The following is a 15,173-nucleotide window of genomic DNA, read 5'->3' as shown; positions in this document are numbered from 1 at the left end:
AAGATTCTTGGTGTTGTGTGTCTTCGTTTTTGTATTTGTTTTGCCGCCGCCATGTTTGTTTCTTTGGTATTCGGGCTAAACAACGAAAATGCACCCATCGTGTTCATTTTCATGTTCGCCCGAATACAAATGCACAAGTCTAGTAATCACTAGACTGTAAGTGAAAAATAAAAATAATACCTGTGTAAGCAATACACAAAATGAAGACTCTAACATAATAGACTAAAACATATAACAAAACCTACATCCAATGAGTATCCCCGTCTTTGGCCATCTACCTCATTTTCTTAATGTTTTGTTCTTTATTATACTTAGTTAACTTATTGTTGCCCTGTAAAAATAGTTCATCTATCTAGAGGTTTATTTTATCCAGCTTTTTAATGCAGTTTTCCCATATCTGCCAATCTCTACTGCATACCTTACTTATTTTACCAGTTTCGAGCTATTATTATTTTGGATGCAATCAAACTATGGATTCTGATTAGGGTTTGGATTTTATTCATTTTATGCCAATTTAGATGCAAAATGCACATTTCTGGTTTTAAGGCTAGGTTCAAATGTTCTAATTTCTTTAGTACCATAATAACTAATCTACAAAGAAGTGCCACCATATCGCAATGCTACCATATATGTAGGTAGCTTCCCTTGATATGTCTCTACCTGGAGCTTTTCAAGTAAACTAATTTGATGCACAGCTTACTACCTTATGGACTTGCTGAAACTGGGAACAGGAAAACCTCTCAAAACACAGAACTCTGCCCTACTCTCGAAACTGTATGAGTTTCCATTCTCTTTAGAGGAAAGACCCAAATGTGCTGACATTTTAGGTCCACCTTCCACCATATTTCGTTACAACTTCCTGTTTTAATACTTGTCCAGAATAAGGAAAGTCTTATGGGGTCTATTAAAATGGAGATCTCTTGCATGGATGGATCAATGCTTTTCTCCCAGTCATCAGGTGTAGAGATTGAGACCTCCTTCATACACATGTGGATATCAGCACAATGGGAAGGTGTACAATACATATTTGATCTTTTATTAATAAATATAACAACAGCAATTAATGCAGTTCTGGAGTTTCAGTGCAGCATTATTGGATGGTTCAGGTTTGCTTTAAAAAATCAATACATATCTTTATCTGAAATGCTTCTTGCCATAGAATTGAAAACCAAATACTAAGCCATAAAATAGATTCACCATCTGTTTCTATTGTGGGTTGAATTCTATAGCCCAATGAAAAATCATAGACAGTGGTACGGCAGGGCAGTCTTAAATATTCATTGGACCCAGGAAAAGCATTTGCTTGGGCCCCCCTCCATCTGACCCTAGTGTGAGTCCATGTGAGACATCCTCACGCACTGGTCAAGGGAGGTACACACTACTATGCCGATCACCCGAAATGGAGGTGGATGTCATCATCAGGGCCGGTCTTGGGTGCCCAGGTACCTTGTGTACCATCCCTGTGACCCTCCCTCATCATCAAACCCAGAGTGACTTTGTCCCCTCACTGAGCCACACCTCTCCACTATGTAGTTCAGGTATGGATTCAATAAATAACACATGGAAAAATATAATTGCAGGTTCAGAGCAACTGAAAATCACATGCAAACTTATTGAAGGTATAGATCAAATATACAATGCATGGAAAATTGCAGGCATAGATTACAGCTTATAACATTGGGAGGTCCAGTGTTGCAGGAACCTAATAGACAGTAAGGTCCCAGACAGGTGGGTTTAAGGGTAACAGGGGGGCAAGTAAAGTCCATTGGCCCCTTGCCATATACTAGCACAACAAAACCCTTCTTGTATGCAAACTTACACACACTAATACACTCATGCAACATACATTCTCTCACACACGCATACACGTTCATGCTCACATACAAACATTTATACATACATGCTTGCACGCAAACACAAATACACATTCGTACTCATACACACATACATGCACATACACATTTATGCTCACACACACTTACATATTCATGTTCACACATAGTTAAACATTCATGCTGACACACACTTACACATTCATACTCAAACACACACCCTTTCACATACATGCTCACACACAAACACTTACACATACATGATAAGCCACAAACACACTCATACATACACTCTCATTCTAACAAACATTCATTCATTAATAAATATTGCCACGACCATCCCTTATCTCAGCCAGCATCCTAATTAAGCCATCTGAATGACCAACAACCTCTACAGCTCATCCTGACTCAATGAACTCGAGCCTATCCAAGCAGTCCTCTCCTACTGTTTTACCTCCACTTAACCACCTACTAGATTGCAAGCTTGCAAGAGCAGGACCCTCTTCTCCTTTGTACCAGTTTGTTATTGTGTGCGATTTAAAATTATTATTACTGACTCCGATTGTAACAGCCCTAAGGAATCAGCTGGTGCTATATATAAACGTGTAATGTAATGACCCTAGTTAGACTGCAATTTGTGTATACTGTAGGTTTGGGATGGGATCTCAACCGTAACCATACCATTTGTCCGCTAGGTGGTAGTGTGCTGCTGCACATAATAATATGCTTAGCTAGTAAAATAAAGCAAGGATTTCAATGGAAGGAGAGACTTGTCAAGAAGGATGAAGACAAATTACCGAAAAAAGGAATATTAAATGAGAAGCTCTTCATTTTACTTGACAACTTTTATCCAGTCTAATGAACAATGCATGCATTTCCTAAGAAAGAACCATCAGAAGGGGCCAACTTTGTTGGAAATGACTAGCTATTTGGAATGTCATAATTAGAGTTTGTGTTTTATTTTAATATATCAGTCAAAGATGTGAAGCATAATATTAAAAGCTCTATGGAAAGTTAACCATTTAATTAAAGGAAAAGTACGAAGGGGGAGGGACTTTATGAAAATGCAAAATAAAATCATGTGTTTTCCAACTAAGAACATGGAAACATTGGAAAATCACAATTTAAAAAACAAACTTTTTGACATTTAGCTCAGAACACATTGAATAACTCTAGTCTAGAGGGACAAATTGTTATTCTTTATACAAGTTCTACAGTTTAACATTTTTACATTATTTCTCCCAGCCTAAATTAACACTGCTGCTCAAAGAAAACTATTAAGAAAATTACAAATTACGGGGTTTTTGTTATTTATAAAGCATTCATACACTGAAATACGGGTTTAGAGGTTAGTTTCATATGCCCACATTCATGTGTAGCGCTAAACACTTATTTCAAAGAACCAACAAGAACATAATGTTTTAAGAGTGTGATATACTATTATATTTCTTATTTAGTTTGCTTAAAGAAACTTCTGCAATAGTGCTCTGTCTGGGAACAGTAGACTATAGAGGGTGTTCTTCATTTTTGTAAAGGGATATATTGGAGTTCTCCGTCTTAGCGGGTCCATTGAGCATGGGCACACTTGTGACCCTTCTTGCTCAATATGGCAATTTTGGGGGAGGAATGGCCAGGCCAGGATACATTGTTGCAATCAAATGCCTTAATTACAAAAAAAGAAAACCCACAATTCAAGAATGTTGACACTGTTCTTCCAAACGTTTTTCATAATTGTTGGCTAAATTATAGGTCATTATTAAAACTGAAAATGCGATGAAGTAGGTTGTACCCAAATCGATCGATCTATTTATTTTTCATCAGAGAAGCATCCATATAGTAAATGAACTCCATACAGGATGTTAAAACAGATATGCACCAACTCTCAAAAATAAGCCTGGTTCCGCATATTTGTGTTAAAAGATCATCTGTCCTGAGGCTTAAAGGATTCAAACATATGAAAAGACAGATATTCAGGATACCCACCAGTGCCAAACCTTTTACACTCACTATTCACGTGGAAAGTTATAAAAAGGTCACTATATAACTTTTACCCCTGTAACTATTGTTGCAAAGCCATCTAAAACTGTTCCAGATGATAAGTGTGAACTACATGCATGGCATCATGAAATACTGTGCTTAGTAGCCAGTTTACCTTAGTTAAGGTTACCAGATGGCTTATTTAACTAGATATACATTGCAAAAGCAAAATGAAAACTATTACTGTCCTCCACGAAGCTTTTTTAGATGCCTAATACATCATTTTCTCTTAATTAGCCCTATAATTCCTTGTAAAATGTAAGATCAGTGCCCAACAGAAGTTCACTATTTTGTCTTGGATCTTTGTACGAAAGTACCACAAGGCTAGATTGCAAACTCATGGGCAGAATCGTCAAATTATGTTCTATCTGAATGTGTGTCTTTCTTGTTACTAACCACCCCATACATAAATTATACAGAATATGTTAGTGGTTAATAAATTGCAGTTCAGAATAATGACAGTACCATGCCCCCATGTTAAAAAAAGCATGTTGGTCATCCTAGCCTAAGCTATTTCCTTTAATAAAAATGTCCCAAATGCTTGAAATATATGGTTTTAATATGGAAATTCTAGAGCTGTATTTGAGCCAGCAGTGGGCCTAAAAAAAATAAAACTTGACAAATTATTTACCTTTTTTTAAATTTTTTTTACTGATGACTGCTTCTAGTCATAGGTCACAGTCAACTAATTAACTCTAAAGAGTTATCTGCATTGCCTAATAAGAGAGCCATTTACTTGCTTTAGAGCAATTAAAACCAAACTGCTTTCCTTGATACTGCTGTATATTTATATGGTATATATATATATATATATATATATATATATATCACAATTAGAGTTTAGTGCTGTACTGGTAACAATGCTCCTGTGTTGGAACTTACGGCGTTTGCTCAGGGCATAGAGACATCTGGAACTTCTTAAAAGCGTATTGGTTGATATTTAGGAAGACTCCTTCCTGTGGTGAAATGACAGAGAAAACATGCATTTGATTTATATGACAAATATATTGTGGATGTTTAAATTAGGCTCTGGGGTGTTCGATCATCCTCGTTTGTCCTCCCAGAGGTGAAAGCCATCTGACATACTTGTCAGGCAAAGCTGCTGTGTGATGGGTATACACCCAACTGCCGGAATGCACATGACGTGGATATATCTTTGTGGATTCATCATACTGAAGATTATAACATATAGTGCCAATATGAATGCGTCTGATTTTAAAGAAAAATATCAGAGTGTAATTTTAGCAGTATGGTAGCTACATATGTAGAGTCTTTACCCAAAATAAATTATGCCAGAGCCACAGCTTGGCTGTAGTCCATGACACCATAGCCCCGGATTGATTGGCACCCTTCAGTATACCTCCAATGTTGACGTGGACAAGCTAAATGGTTTAACCCCTTCAGGACCGGGATTTTTAAGCTAGGGTGTCGCTAAAGGACCGGAGCCGTTTTTGTGTTTTTGCAATGTCTTTCTTCAACTGTAATTTTTCTCTTATCAAGTGGTGCACCCACACAAATCATATATTGTTTTTTTCAGCACAAGTAGGGCTTTCATTTGAAACCATATTAAGCTGGGTAGTACATTGTTTTATTTGAAATAAACTGGAAAAAGTGGGGAAAAAATGAAAAAAATGCATTTTTTTACAGTTTTGTATACATACAAATTGTACACACATTGAACCAATGGGAAAAAATTATCCCAAATATATTCATTAAGTTGTCCTGATTTGGAAACCACCCAACATGGCCAGGATTTTTATCTATTTTGACCAGTATAGGGGAAAATATTGCAAGGCATGCATTACGTTTTTGAAATGTAATTTTTTTCAAATTTGGCATGGTAGTCTAATAACTGCAATAGTTGTCACAGATACTGATTATCCCCCCAAAATTATATGTTTATGAACAGTAGATAAATCAAGGTGTACAACTAGGGTCATTTTGACACTTTTCAAACAGGGATTTTATCGCCAATTGCTGCCAAATTTTGAGGTATTTTTATATTTTTATTTTTTTTTTTGCATATGTTGCAATGTTGCTTTAGATTTTATATTATATTTTGTATAGAATATGTGCAACTGCAGAAAAAAACACCAAATTGTGTTCACCAACATCCCCCGGTTCCAACAAGGCCTCACATGCATGGTTCATGCAATTTTTGAGGAAGCTATGAGGGCAAAACTGGAACATGCGCATTTTCGTTTTCACATTTGGAATTTTCAGAAATTGGTTTCCTGGGCCCATATCCCATTTGGGAGATTTTGGAAGCCCCCCAATGTAAATTACCCCATAAAAGTATACATTTATGAACAGTAGACAAGTCAAGGTGTTCAACTAGGGTAGTTTTGACAGTTTTCAGTTAGCCATTTCTTCACTGATGTCTGCCAAACTTCACAGGGACATTATTTTATTGCGTTTTTAACGCATACATTTCAATGTTGCACTGAATTTCTTGCACACCATAAGTGCAACAGTGGAAGAAAGCACCACATTTTGTTCACCAACATCCCATGAGTCCAACAAAGCCTCACATGCATGGTTCATGCATTATTTGAGGAAGCTATGAGGGCAAAACTGGAACATGTGCATTTACATTTTTTTAAATATTTTTTATCAGATTACTTGTAAGTGACAGGTTTAGGCCGCTGACATCAATCAGGGAGACCGATCAATAATCAGCGACTTAAAATGTCACCGACAAGTGATCAGGTAATAATTATGATTTTTTCATTTATTAATAATTTGTTTTTTCATAATTACCCTAGATGACCCCTCTCTCTTTGTAGAGCAGGGTCATCCGTGGGCTGCCATAATGATCCGATCACTCCTATTGGCCAGGAGCGATCTGATCAGCCCAGCATTTTACCTGGAAGCACCCTGGACTTTCAGGTCAGTGCTGTTATTTTTTTTATTATTATTATTATTTTATTAATTTTTTTAAATTAATTTATTTTTTTAATTTTTTTTATTATTATTTTTTACATTTTTTTTTTTTAACTCTTTCAATGCTGATGCTCCATTGAAGCACAGCATTGACTGGTATTTAGTCCCCACAAGCTTGTGGGGACTAATATTAACCCTTGCAATGCTGCGATGGGGGTCATACACAATCGCAGCATTGAAGGGGTTAATTGAGGAAGAGGAGGGTAGGGGTTAACTGAGGAAGGGTGAGGGTGGGGGGGCTGGTCTCCACACTCATGTGGAGACCAAAGAACCCTGTCTCCCTGTCCCTGAAGCTGCCTCTGGCAGCTGGGACACAATCTCCAACAGACTGGAGATTGTAGGGGAGGAGTCTCTCTGATCAGTCCTACAGGACTGATCAGAGGACTTCTGGGGGCTCGTTTTTGCTGTTGCTGGTCTGCCTGGGTTTCCAGGCAGACCACCAGCAGCAGAGCCCCCTACAAAACGGGAATTAACCCCTTCAATGCCGCGATCGCGGCATTCAATGCCGCGATTGCGGCATTGAAGGGGTTAACGCTGCACTGACGCTCTCATGGAGCGATCAGGCAGCAGGGGGGTGATGGGTCAGGTCCCCACACTTGTGTGGGGACCCATTCAACACCCCCACCCCTTCCCTGAAGCTGCCTGTGGCAGCTGAAACCGCGATTGCAGATCTTTCTGCAATCGCTGTTTCTGCCTACAAAATCACTCCGTGGGAGTGATCGTAGGCATGGGGGCGGGCTTAGACAGGCTGTGCTGTCTGCCCAGGAGTCCTGGGCAGACAGTAGCAGCAGCGCCTCCACGATCACCGCGATCGTGGTGATGTGGGGGCGTTTTTTGGAGGAGACGTACCTGGTACGTCCCGGTCTACCGGTGACCAGTAACCAGGAAGTACCAGGTACGTCCCGGTGCTGAAGGGGTTAAAGTGGATAATTATTTTTTGTACTCCCTTACTGCTATCTAGCAAAGTTTGTTGTTGGAGAAGATTTGCTATCCAACTATATTGTGATGTTAAACCTTATTCTGAACCAGTCCCTTGCTCACAAGTTTGTAGTTTAGCGGAGATGAATTTTACCATTCTCATTGTTACCTTTTATTTTTATAGCACTGACATTTTTTATAATGCTTCTTACAGTACATAACTCAAAGGGCATGATAAAACTAGGATTGACAGACCAAGATGAACCGTTACATTAGGTAAACAGGGCCCTTGTACAAAATAAGCATATCTCCCATACTTCAGGATAGAGGTGGATTGCAGTGCTCTTTAGCAATAAGGCCCCATTAATCATGCCAGAGGACATACCATGTGGGCTGGTCTGGGGACCCCCATCTTAGAAATAAGGGAGTCGGTTGAGGGGGCTAGGTAAAAATATGTAACACAAGAAACATGGCTAGCAATGAGCAAGGTAATTAACTCGTACTTGGAGCAGATACAGAGTTGCTTGGCATGATACGAAATCCATTGGCCATTAAGTAAGTTAAAGGGATGGCAATTGTATTTTTAAGGCATCAAGTAAGCAAAAAGTTTTATGGTATAGGTGATGTTAATACATTGGTTACATAACGAGCAGAAGGTGACACTTCCCCTTCAATGTGCACTGATTCAAGAATTAACCAGTAAAACGAACAGGTGGGAACTTCTCAATGTAAAGCTTGTTGAGTGTAATAAAATCTTCTACATCTGCACATGCTTAGAAATTTCCATTGGTCAATAGGATATATGTATAAATGGAGGTCAAAGAGAACCTATCACTTCTACAGCTGTTTTTCTGTCGGTCATGCCCCATTTAACTCACTGATTTTTAATATTTATTCCAGAAGACCATGTTATATAATCCTCAACAGTCAAGAGGAAGAAGGAGAAGCTTCCAATGAGAGAAGAGAGCTCATTGTAGCACAAATTGCTGATGATAATCATATGGGCCAAATGAGCTCACATATTATACATTACAGGCTTATTGCCATTTTGTTTATCTTCTCTGGTGAGTCTGGGCCATCTTCGCTCTCTCTTTTTTTCTTTTCATTTTGATTTGACAGCGTTTACAATTTGGAATCAGCTTAGTGAGCTGTATCACCCCTAGGTACTGGAATGTATTTCTTTTGCTAACTTGTCCTTTCTAGTAAAATGTAAAAGTTATAACTGGGAATGTGCTGGATTTTCCCTGAAAGTTTTGAAGGTTTTTGATCTGTAGAAAGGCAAGTGGTGGTACGTTCTCTCTAATTCATGCCCCTTTTCCCCTTAACGTATGGCTAGTAATGCTTCCCTGTGGCTAGTCATATCTGCCGCAGCCCAACTGTAGTTCTTCTCATTTATGTCCTCCATTGTACAGCACAGAATATGATGGCACTTTATAAATAGATAAATACTTTTAATTGGTGTATGTTGGTTTAGCGGTTCATGGCTACTCCAGATTACTATGGAGGCTGTGGCAATTAGACCAGAGATCCTGAGTGCCCAAGAGCGTGATCTCCCTGTTTATCCCCAAGATGAGCTGCCTTCTTAAACCTACACTAGAATACGTTACTATCAGAAGTAAGATCAAAGTCCATAAGCAACATATTCTTATGATATACGTTTGGAAGTTAAGTAATATAACACATCGTTAGAAGATGATTTACTTTTTTAGGTGTTTGCTAAGAAGAGTTGACTTTAAAAGTAAGTTACATAGCCACCCACCTGAATTCCCTAAAAATTAGCAATCACTGGCTTAAACCCTAAACTAACATACTTTATTTAGTTGTTGAAATTAAAGATTCCAGAGATAGGAAAGCATCTGTTTAGCAATTTTGATTTAGTTTTGGCCCTTATGCTCCCCAGATGTAACAGAACATTTCTTTGCTGAAAGATATATGTTATGGTGAATGATAAACATACGTTATGCAAACCGTGTCATTTCAATTAAATACAATATGAGATCTAAATATATATATATATATATATATATATATATATATATATATATTATATACTACCGTTCACAAGTTTGGGGTCACTTAGAAATCTCCTTGTTTTTGAAGGAAAAGCAAATTTTGTCCAATAAATTAACTTCAAATGTATCAGAAATACAGTGTAGGCATTGTTAATGTTGTAAATGGCTATTGTAGATGGAAACGACTGTTTCATTAATGGAATATCTTCATAGATGTACAGGAGGCCCTTTTCACTCTCATCACTCTTGTGTTCCAATGGCACGTTGTATTCGCTAATTTAAGTTTAAGTTTAAAAGACTTAATTATTAGAAACCCTTTGTCCATTATGTTAGCGCAGCTAGATATTTCCTTGTTTTTCACAGGCTAAGCGACCCCAAACTTTTTGAATGGTAGCGTATATATATACTGTACATCCCCTTTTACTGTAGGGACCTGTAAGTGAAATGTACAGTAGCTCACTATGTTGTTACATGGGGATTATAAATCACACTTTCTCGAGGACCATCCCACTTTAGAAGAATACGTTCCATAGGGTAGTATAGAAAGATATATTGCTTTTTCAGGTGTGATAAATCAGAACCCAGCTTCTTAGTGTTTAATCTTGTCCTTTGGGAGCAGTAAAAAATCTTCTTAAATGATTTTTAAGAACAGGGGTAATCTATAGTTCTCTAGCTGTCATTAAACTACATCTTCAATAGGGCTTAGTGCACTCAGGGAAACTACTGTTTAACATGAGATAAAAGTATAGCTACCTGAGGGGGTTTATTCACTAAATAATTGCTTTGTATAAAACACAGTTACATTTGTGAAATTTAATTAAAATCATGTATTTCATTTATATTTGTTAAATGCATAATGTGCAGAACCGACACAGCCCTTCTTACACCCAGCTTAGTGAATAAACATATAGCATAATAACATAATAACATTTGTTATTAACCCCTTAAGGACAATGGGCGGTCCCTAAACCCATTGAAAACAATACATGTACGGGCTTTGTCATTAAAGGGTTAAAGGTTCTGTTCCACAAAACAATCATTGCACCCTTATGTATGTTAAGAAAATAAATAATGTTAAGTTTCCTAGTTCATTCCTCACTCTGAAGGTTTAATCAATACAGATATGTTTTCAGTTTCCATAGCAACAACCTACCAGTGTCCACTTTTGTGTCACATGACAATTCTTCCCTGAATAATTATGAGTGAGGCAGAGACTGAGCAGTGCAAATAATGTTGCTGAGACTGCATTTAGTTATAAAAGTGTTAATTTTATCAGAGTACGCAGAACAGCAACTGGGGGGTTGTTGTCGCTGTTCGCTTGTTTGTTGTATTTCTCCACAAACCATGTAACCTATCAGACTACATAAACCACCTTACTCACCCACATAATGTTTAGGTCTCGGTGTGTTGAAAGCATAACATAATATATTCTTTTCCCACAGAAACAGTGTAATCACTCACAAGATGATACTGGTATTGACATAGTTAGCAAAGTTTGCAATCTCCACATCTGGGTTATTTTAGAAGGTCACGTCACCCGTATAACTCAGACAACAAACAATCACTTCGAGTTTGATTTACAAATAAAGTCACACTTTCCTAAAACACTAAATTCTCCTCTGCCGCCTTGTTTACTTGTGTTTGCGTTTCATGGCATTTTATGTTTCACTAGGGATAGCATGTCTTTGTATGACGAATGTTGTTCAATGAAAAAGTAATTGTTATTTAGCGTCATCTGTTTTGATCTTGTGTTTTTGCCTTAATTGACCAACTTAGCTTTGTGCTGAATCCAAGGGTTAGGTAGCGAAAAAAGGTTCTCCAAGCCGGAGCCAGAGGTGACTAGAGGTGAGTATATCATGTCCAAGTAGATGAGCTCGGCCAAACACATCTACTGCTTGGCAACTAGCGATAGGGGTGGAAAATGGGGTAGATACATATGGGGGATAATGTGGAATCCTCCAATGCATTTGCAAAGGGGAGTATGATAGATAGAGTGACCCTTTAAATATTTTAGTGTCAGATGTATACGCAATATATTCCTTAATATTATTTGGCTGCGGGACAATGTTATTGTCTGTATTTAGACCCTTGTCATGTATGATAACACTGAGGGCTCGTGGCTCTGTTGCAACATCCCAGAGGATAATAATTGCAACATTAAGTGCGGTATGAAGGCAACTTTCTAATACATGTGACATCAATTTTTGTCAGCTTAAACCTCTGCTTATTTCATTTATAAGAAGAAACACTTTGAATGTAAGCCAATTGTGTGCCAAATTGGGTTATGGAAAACTAATGGCCATCTCTGAGCAATTACTGTAAAACCCTGAAAGGGACGGTGTTGTGAGTGTTTTTCATAAAATATAATGTAAAACACGTTTCACATGCAGACGTGGTTCTGTGTTTAATACAAGGCTGAGGCTTGACAGTCTCGGACTCTATACACAATCTTACACAAGACAGAGTGTCTCTCAGAGTCCATCGAGATACAAGTAAACAGTTATTCACATAACATGGCTGGGAACCAATCTGGTAAACAAAGGCATGTATAAGCATAAGCCACTATAAACACGCTCCCCACATGTCAATCCATACTATCTAAGCTGTTTACCAAATATATATATATATATATATATATATATATAATAGAATATCTCCTTTCCATGGGTAGGGCTTAATTATAACTCAAAACATAACTCATTAACTACATTTGACTTACTCAGTATCTGAAAGGTTCTGTTCTACTGACTCTGCTGAATTTAATATTTTTCTAACAGCAGCATTAAAAACACAATTTTTAGTCCTGCTGAATACCTTTTAAATAAATGATTCTTTAATCAAGTCATCCATGTCTTTTTTTTTTTTTTTTTGCTGGGAACACCTAATTGTGACACAAAAGTGGCGCTTTAAAAGTTTCTGTTTTGTTTTTATGTGATAGAATCTCCAGAGGAAAGTTACAGTTTATATTCTTAACACAATAGAAATTGGAATTCATATTAAGCATAATTAACAATGTGTGTCTAGTGTCCAGGTTGATACATTTAATGTTTTTGTTCCACTTTGTTCCACTTAGATAAAATGTTATGTGAAATCTGTAATTTCATATTTTTCTCTTAAGACTTCTAAATTTCTATGTTGGCAACAATCTGTCATTGCCTGTTTTGGCGCCACAAGTTGGATGATACTAAGGTATATGCTAATGTGTGTTGTCCCTTGTTAGATATCAGTATCACTTTGTTATTATTGAACGTCAAGTCTAATAACATGTTTTCTTTGAGACAACGTATTTGTTTATCACCGCACCCACAATTGTTTCTTTGGAAACCTAATTTGACATAAAACAGCAGAGAGACAATGATTTGTAACAGGATTTTCTAGACACATTGTTGTTGTACACAGTGCAAATGCACTAAAGCAACAGTACCGGATTCTTCACAGATTGCAAAAGCATTCCTGTGAGAACTTCAGGGTCCCCTGCCCATCTTACCATGTGACATGATGCAAACCCAAATTCCTACCTTTACCTTTACAAAATATGTAACTAATAGTTACAGAATAAATGCAGATTGTAATGATTGTAGGTTTTGAAATAATGAAGTATAAAAAGTCATTCTGATTGAAATGTGGTTTTACCACGTCTACAAAAGAATTGAATGGGTCAATCAATAGGAAAAGTGCTTTGGTTGCTATGGTGAAAAGACCACTTTCCAACTTTGTACCAAAACCACTTTTGATATAATGTATTGTTATGTCTAAATGCTATATCATGAAGATCTCCAGTGTTAGTTTACCTTGAGTTTCCTCTTTGATCATTGGCCTTAAGCAAGTATATAGGTACTGTAACATAAATAATCATGGCAACCAGAGTCAAGCCAGTACCTTCACAAGTAAACAACATATATCGCAGGGCAGACTAGAAATTGCCCAGAACTCATATTTTTTGGGGGCACGTGAGTAGGCTTCACAACATACTGTTAGCTCCACTCATATTGACAATTATTTACCCACCTTTGAACATACTTTGTCTAATTGCCTTATATCTGAAGTCTTGTATGTTAGAATTTGCTTTTTTACTGTGTGTGATTAACCCAGGCTGTTTTTTACTTTCTGTACCCTTTGGGGCCGAGGCTGTTTTAGCACTTTTGTTGTGCTCGTGTTTAGATGTCATTTTCTCCTCACTCATTTAGAGAACCCACACAAGTTATATATTGTTTTTTTTTTTCAGGACAAGAAGGGCTTTCTTCAGATACCAATTTTTGATCATATTTTTAATTTCCTATAAAAAATAATAAAATATGTTGAAAAATTGAAAAAAAAGCTTTTTCTCACTTTTATTTGAAAAATCCTTTACTCATCCAAAAAACTAATTAAAAAACCTCCTAAACAGATTCTACTATTTGTCCTGAGTTTAGAAATACCCAATGTTTTGATGTTTTTTTGCTTTTTTCTGCAAGTTATTGGGCAATAAGTACAAGTAGTGTTTTGCTATTTTTTCCAAAGCTGTTCATTCTGCCCCATGTGCTATTTCAGGTATCTATGAAGCCGGCCAATGCAGTTTACCCCATCAAACAGTATATTTCTTAAAACTAGACACCTCAAGGTATTTCAAATGCTGGTATTTTTGGAATTTTTTTTTACATTTTGCTGGAACTGGATGGTTCCTCTGAAGTATAATTATTTTTAAATGTTACCACTTTTTTAAAGCTTTTTTTTCCATATTTGTTTTAAAATATTTTACTGATTACATTGTGACTAGAAAACGAGGTTGAATGCAGTGCCTGTATTAAACTTGCAAGTGGAGGCAGAGTTCTCTAGAGGGTCTGGAGACCCTCTGGCGAACTTTTCCAACTTTGTTATTTTTTTTAAAGGACGCGCCTCCATTTTTACGGAGCGGTCACAGCACGTCCTGGGGTGAGTATTCAGTGTCGCTGAATGCCTCGTGATCGAGGCATTTCAGCGACACCATTGAAGTTAAACTCTTTTAAAACGGGCATCCACCGCCATACAGTGTATGGCGGATGTTGATGACACGAGGAGGGGCCAGACATGGCCCCTGATGCTGATCTCGGTGTTGCTGAACTGTTTAATGAAAGGCACATCATAGGTCGTCACCTGACTGTTTTTTGTGACATATTTTGTACCTCAGCCCTAATTTCCCACATGTAGTTAGCCTCTCTTATAAATGTGGAATCGTTGTTGTATAGTTAGCGACTTTCCATTTAGCTGAATAAATAGACATTTTACAATCTTTTTTTTTGTTTGCAATAATTTCTATAATTTATCTTTCTGTACTTACCATGCATTCAATTTCGTTCATCTGGAATTCATTCAATAATGATAAAAAAACAAAAACAGGTTTAAGTAGGTTCTTGCATACCCCAGACACCAACTGTGGTAGTGATAGAGTGCCTGAGGTAAGGTCTATGTTAGT

This window comes from Spea bombifrons, chromosome 1, assembly GCF_027358695.1.
Source record: "Spea bombifrons isolate aSpeBom1 chromosome 1, aSpeBom1.2.pri, whole genome shotgun sequence".
Lineage (NCBI taxonomy): Eukaryota > Metazoa > Chordata > Amphibia > Anura > Pelobatidae > Spea > Spea bombifrons.
The sequence above is the reverse complement of the archived record's forward strand: the minus strand, read 5'-3'. Positions refer to the sequence as shown.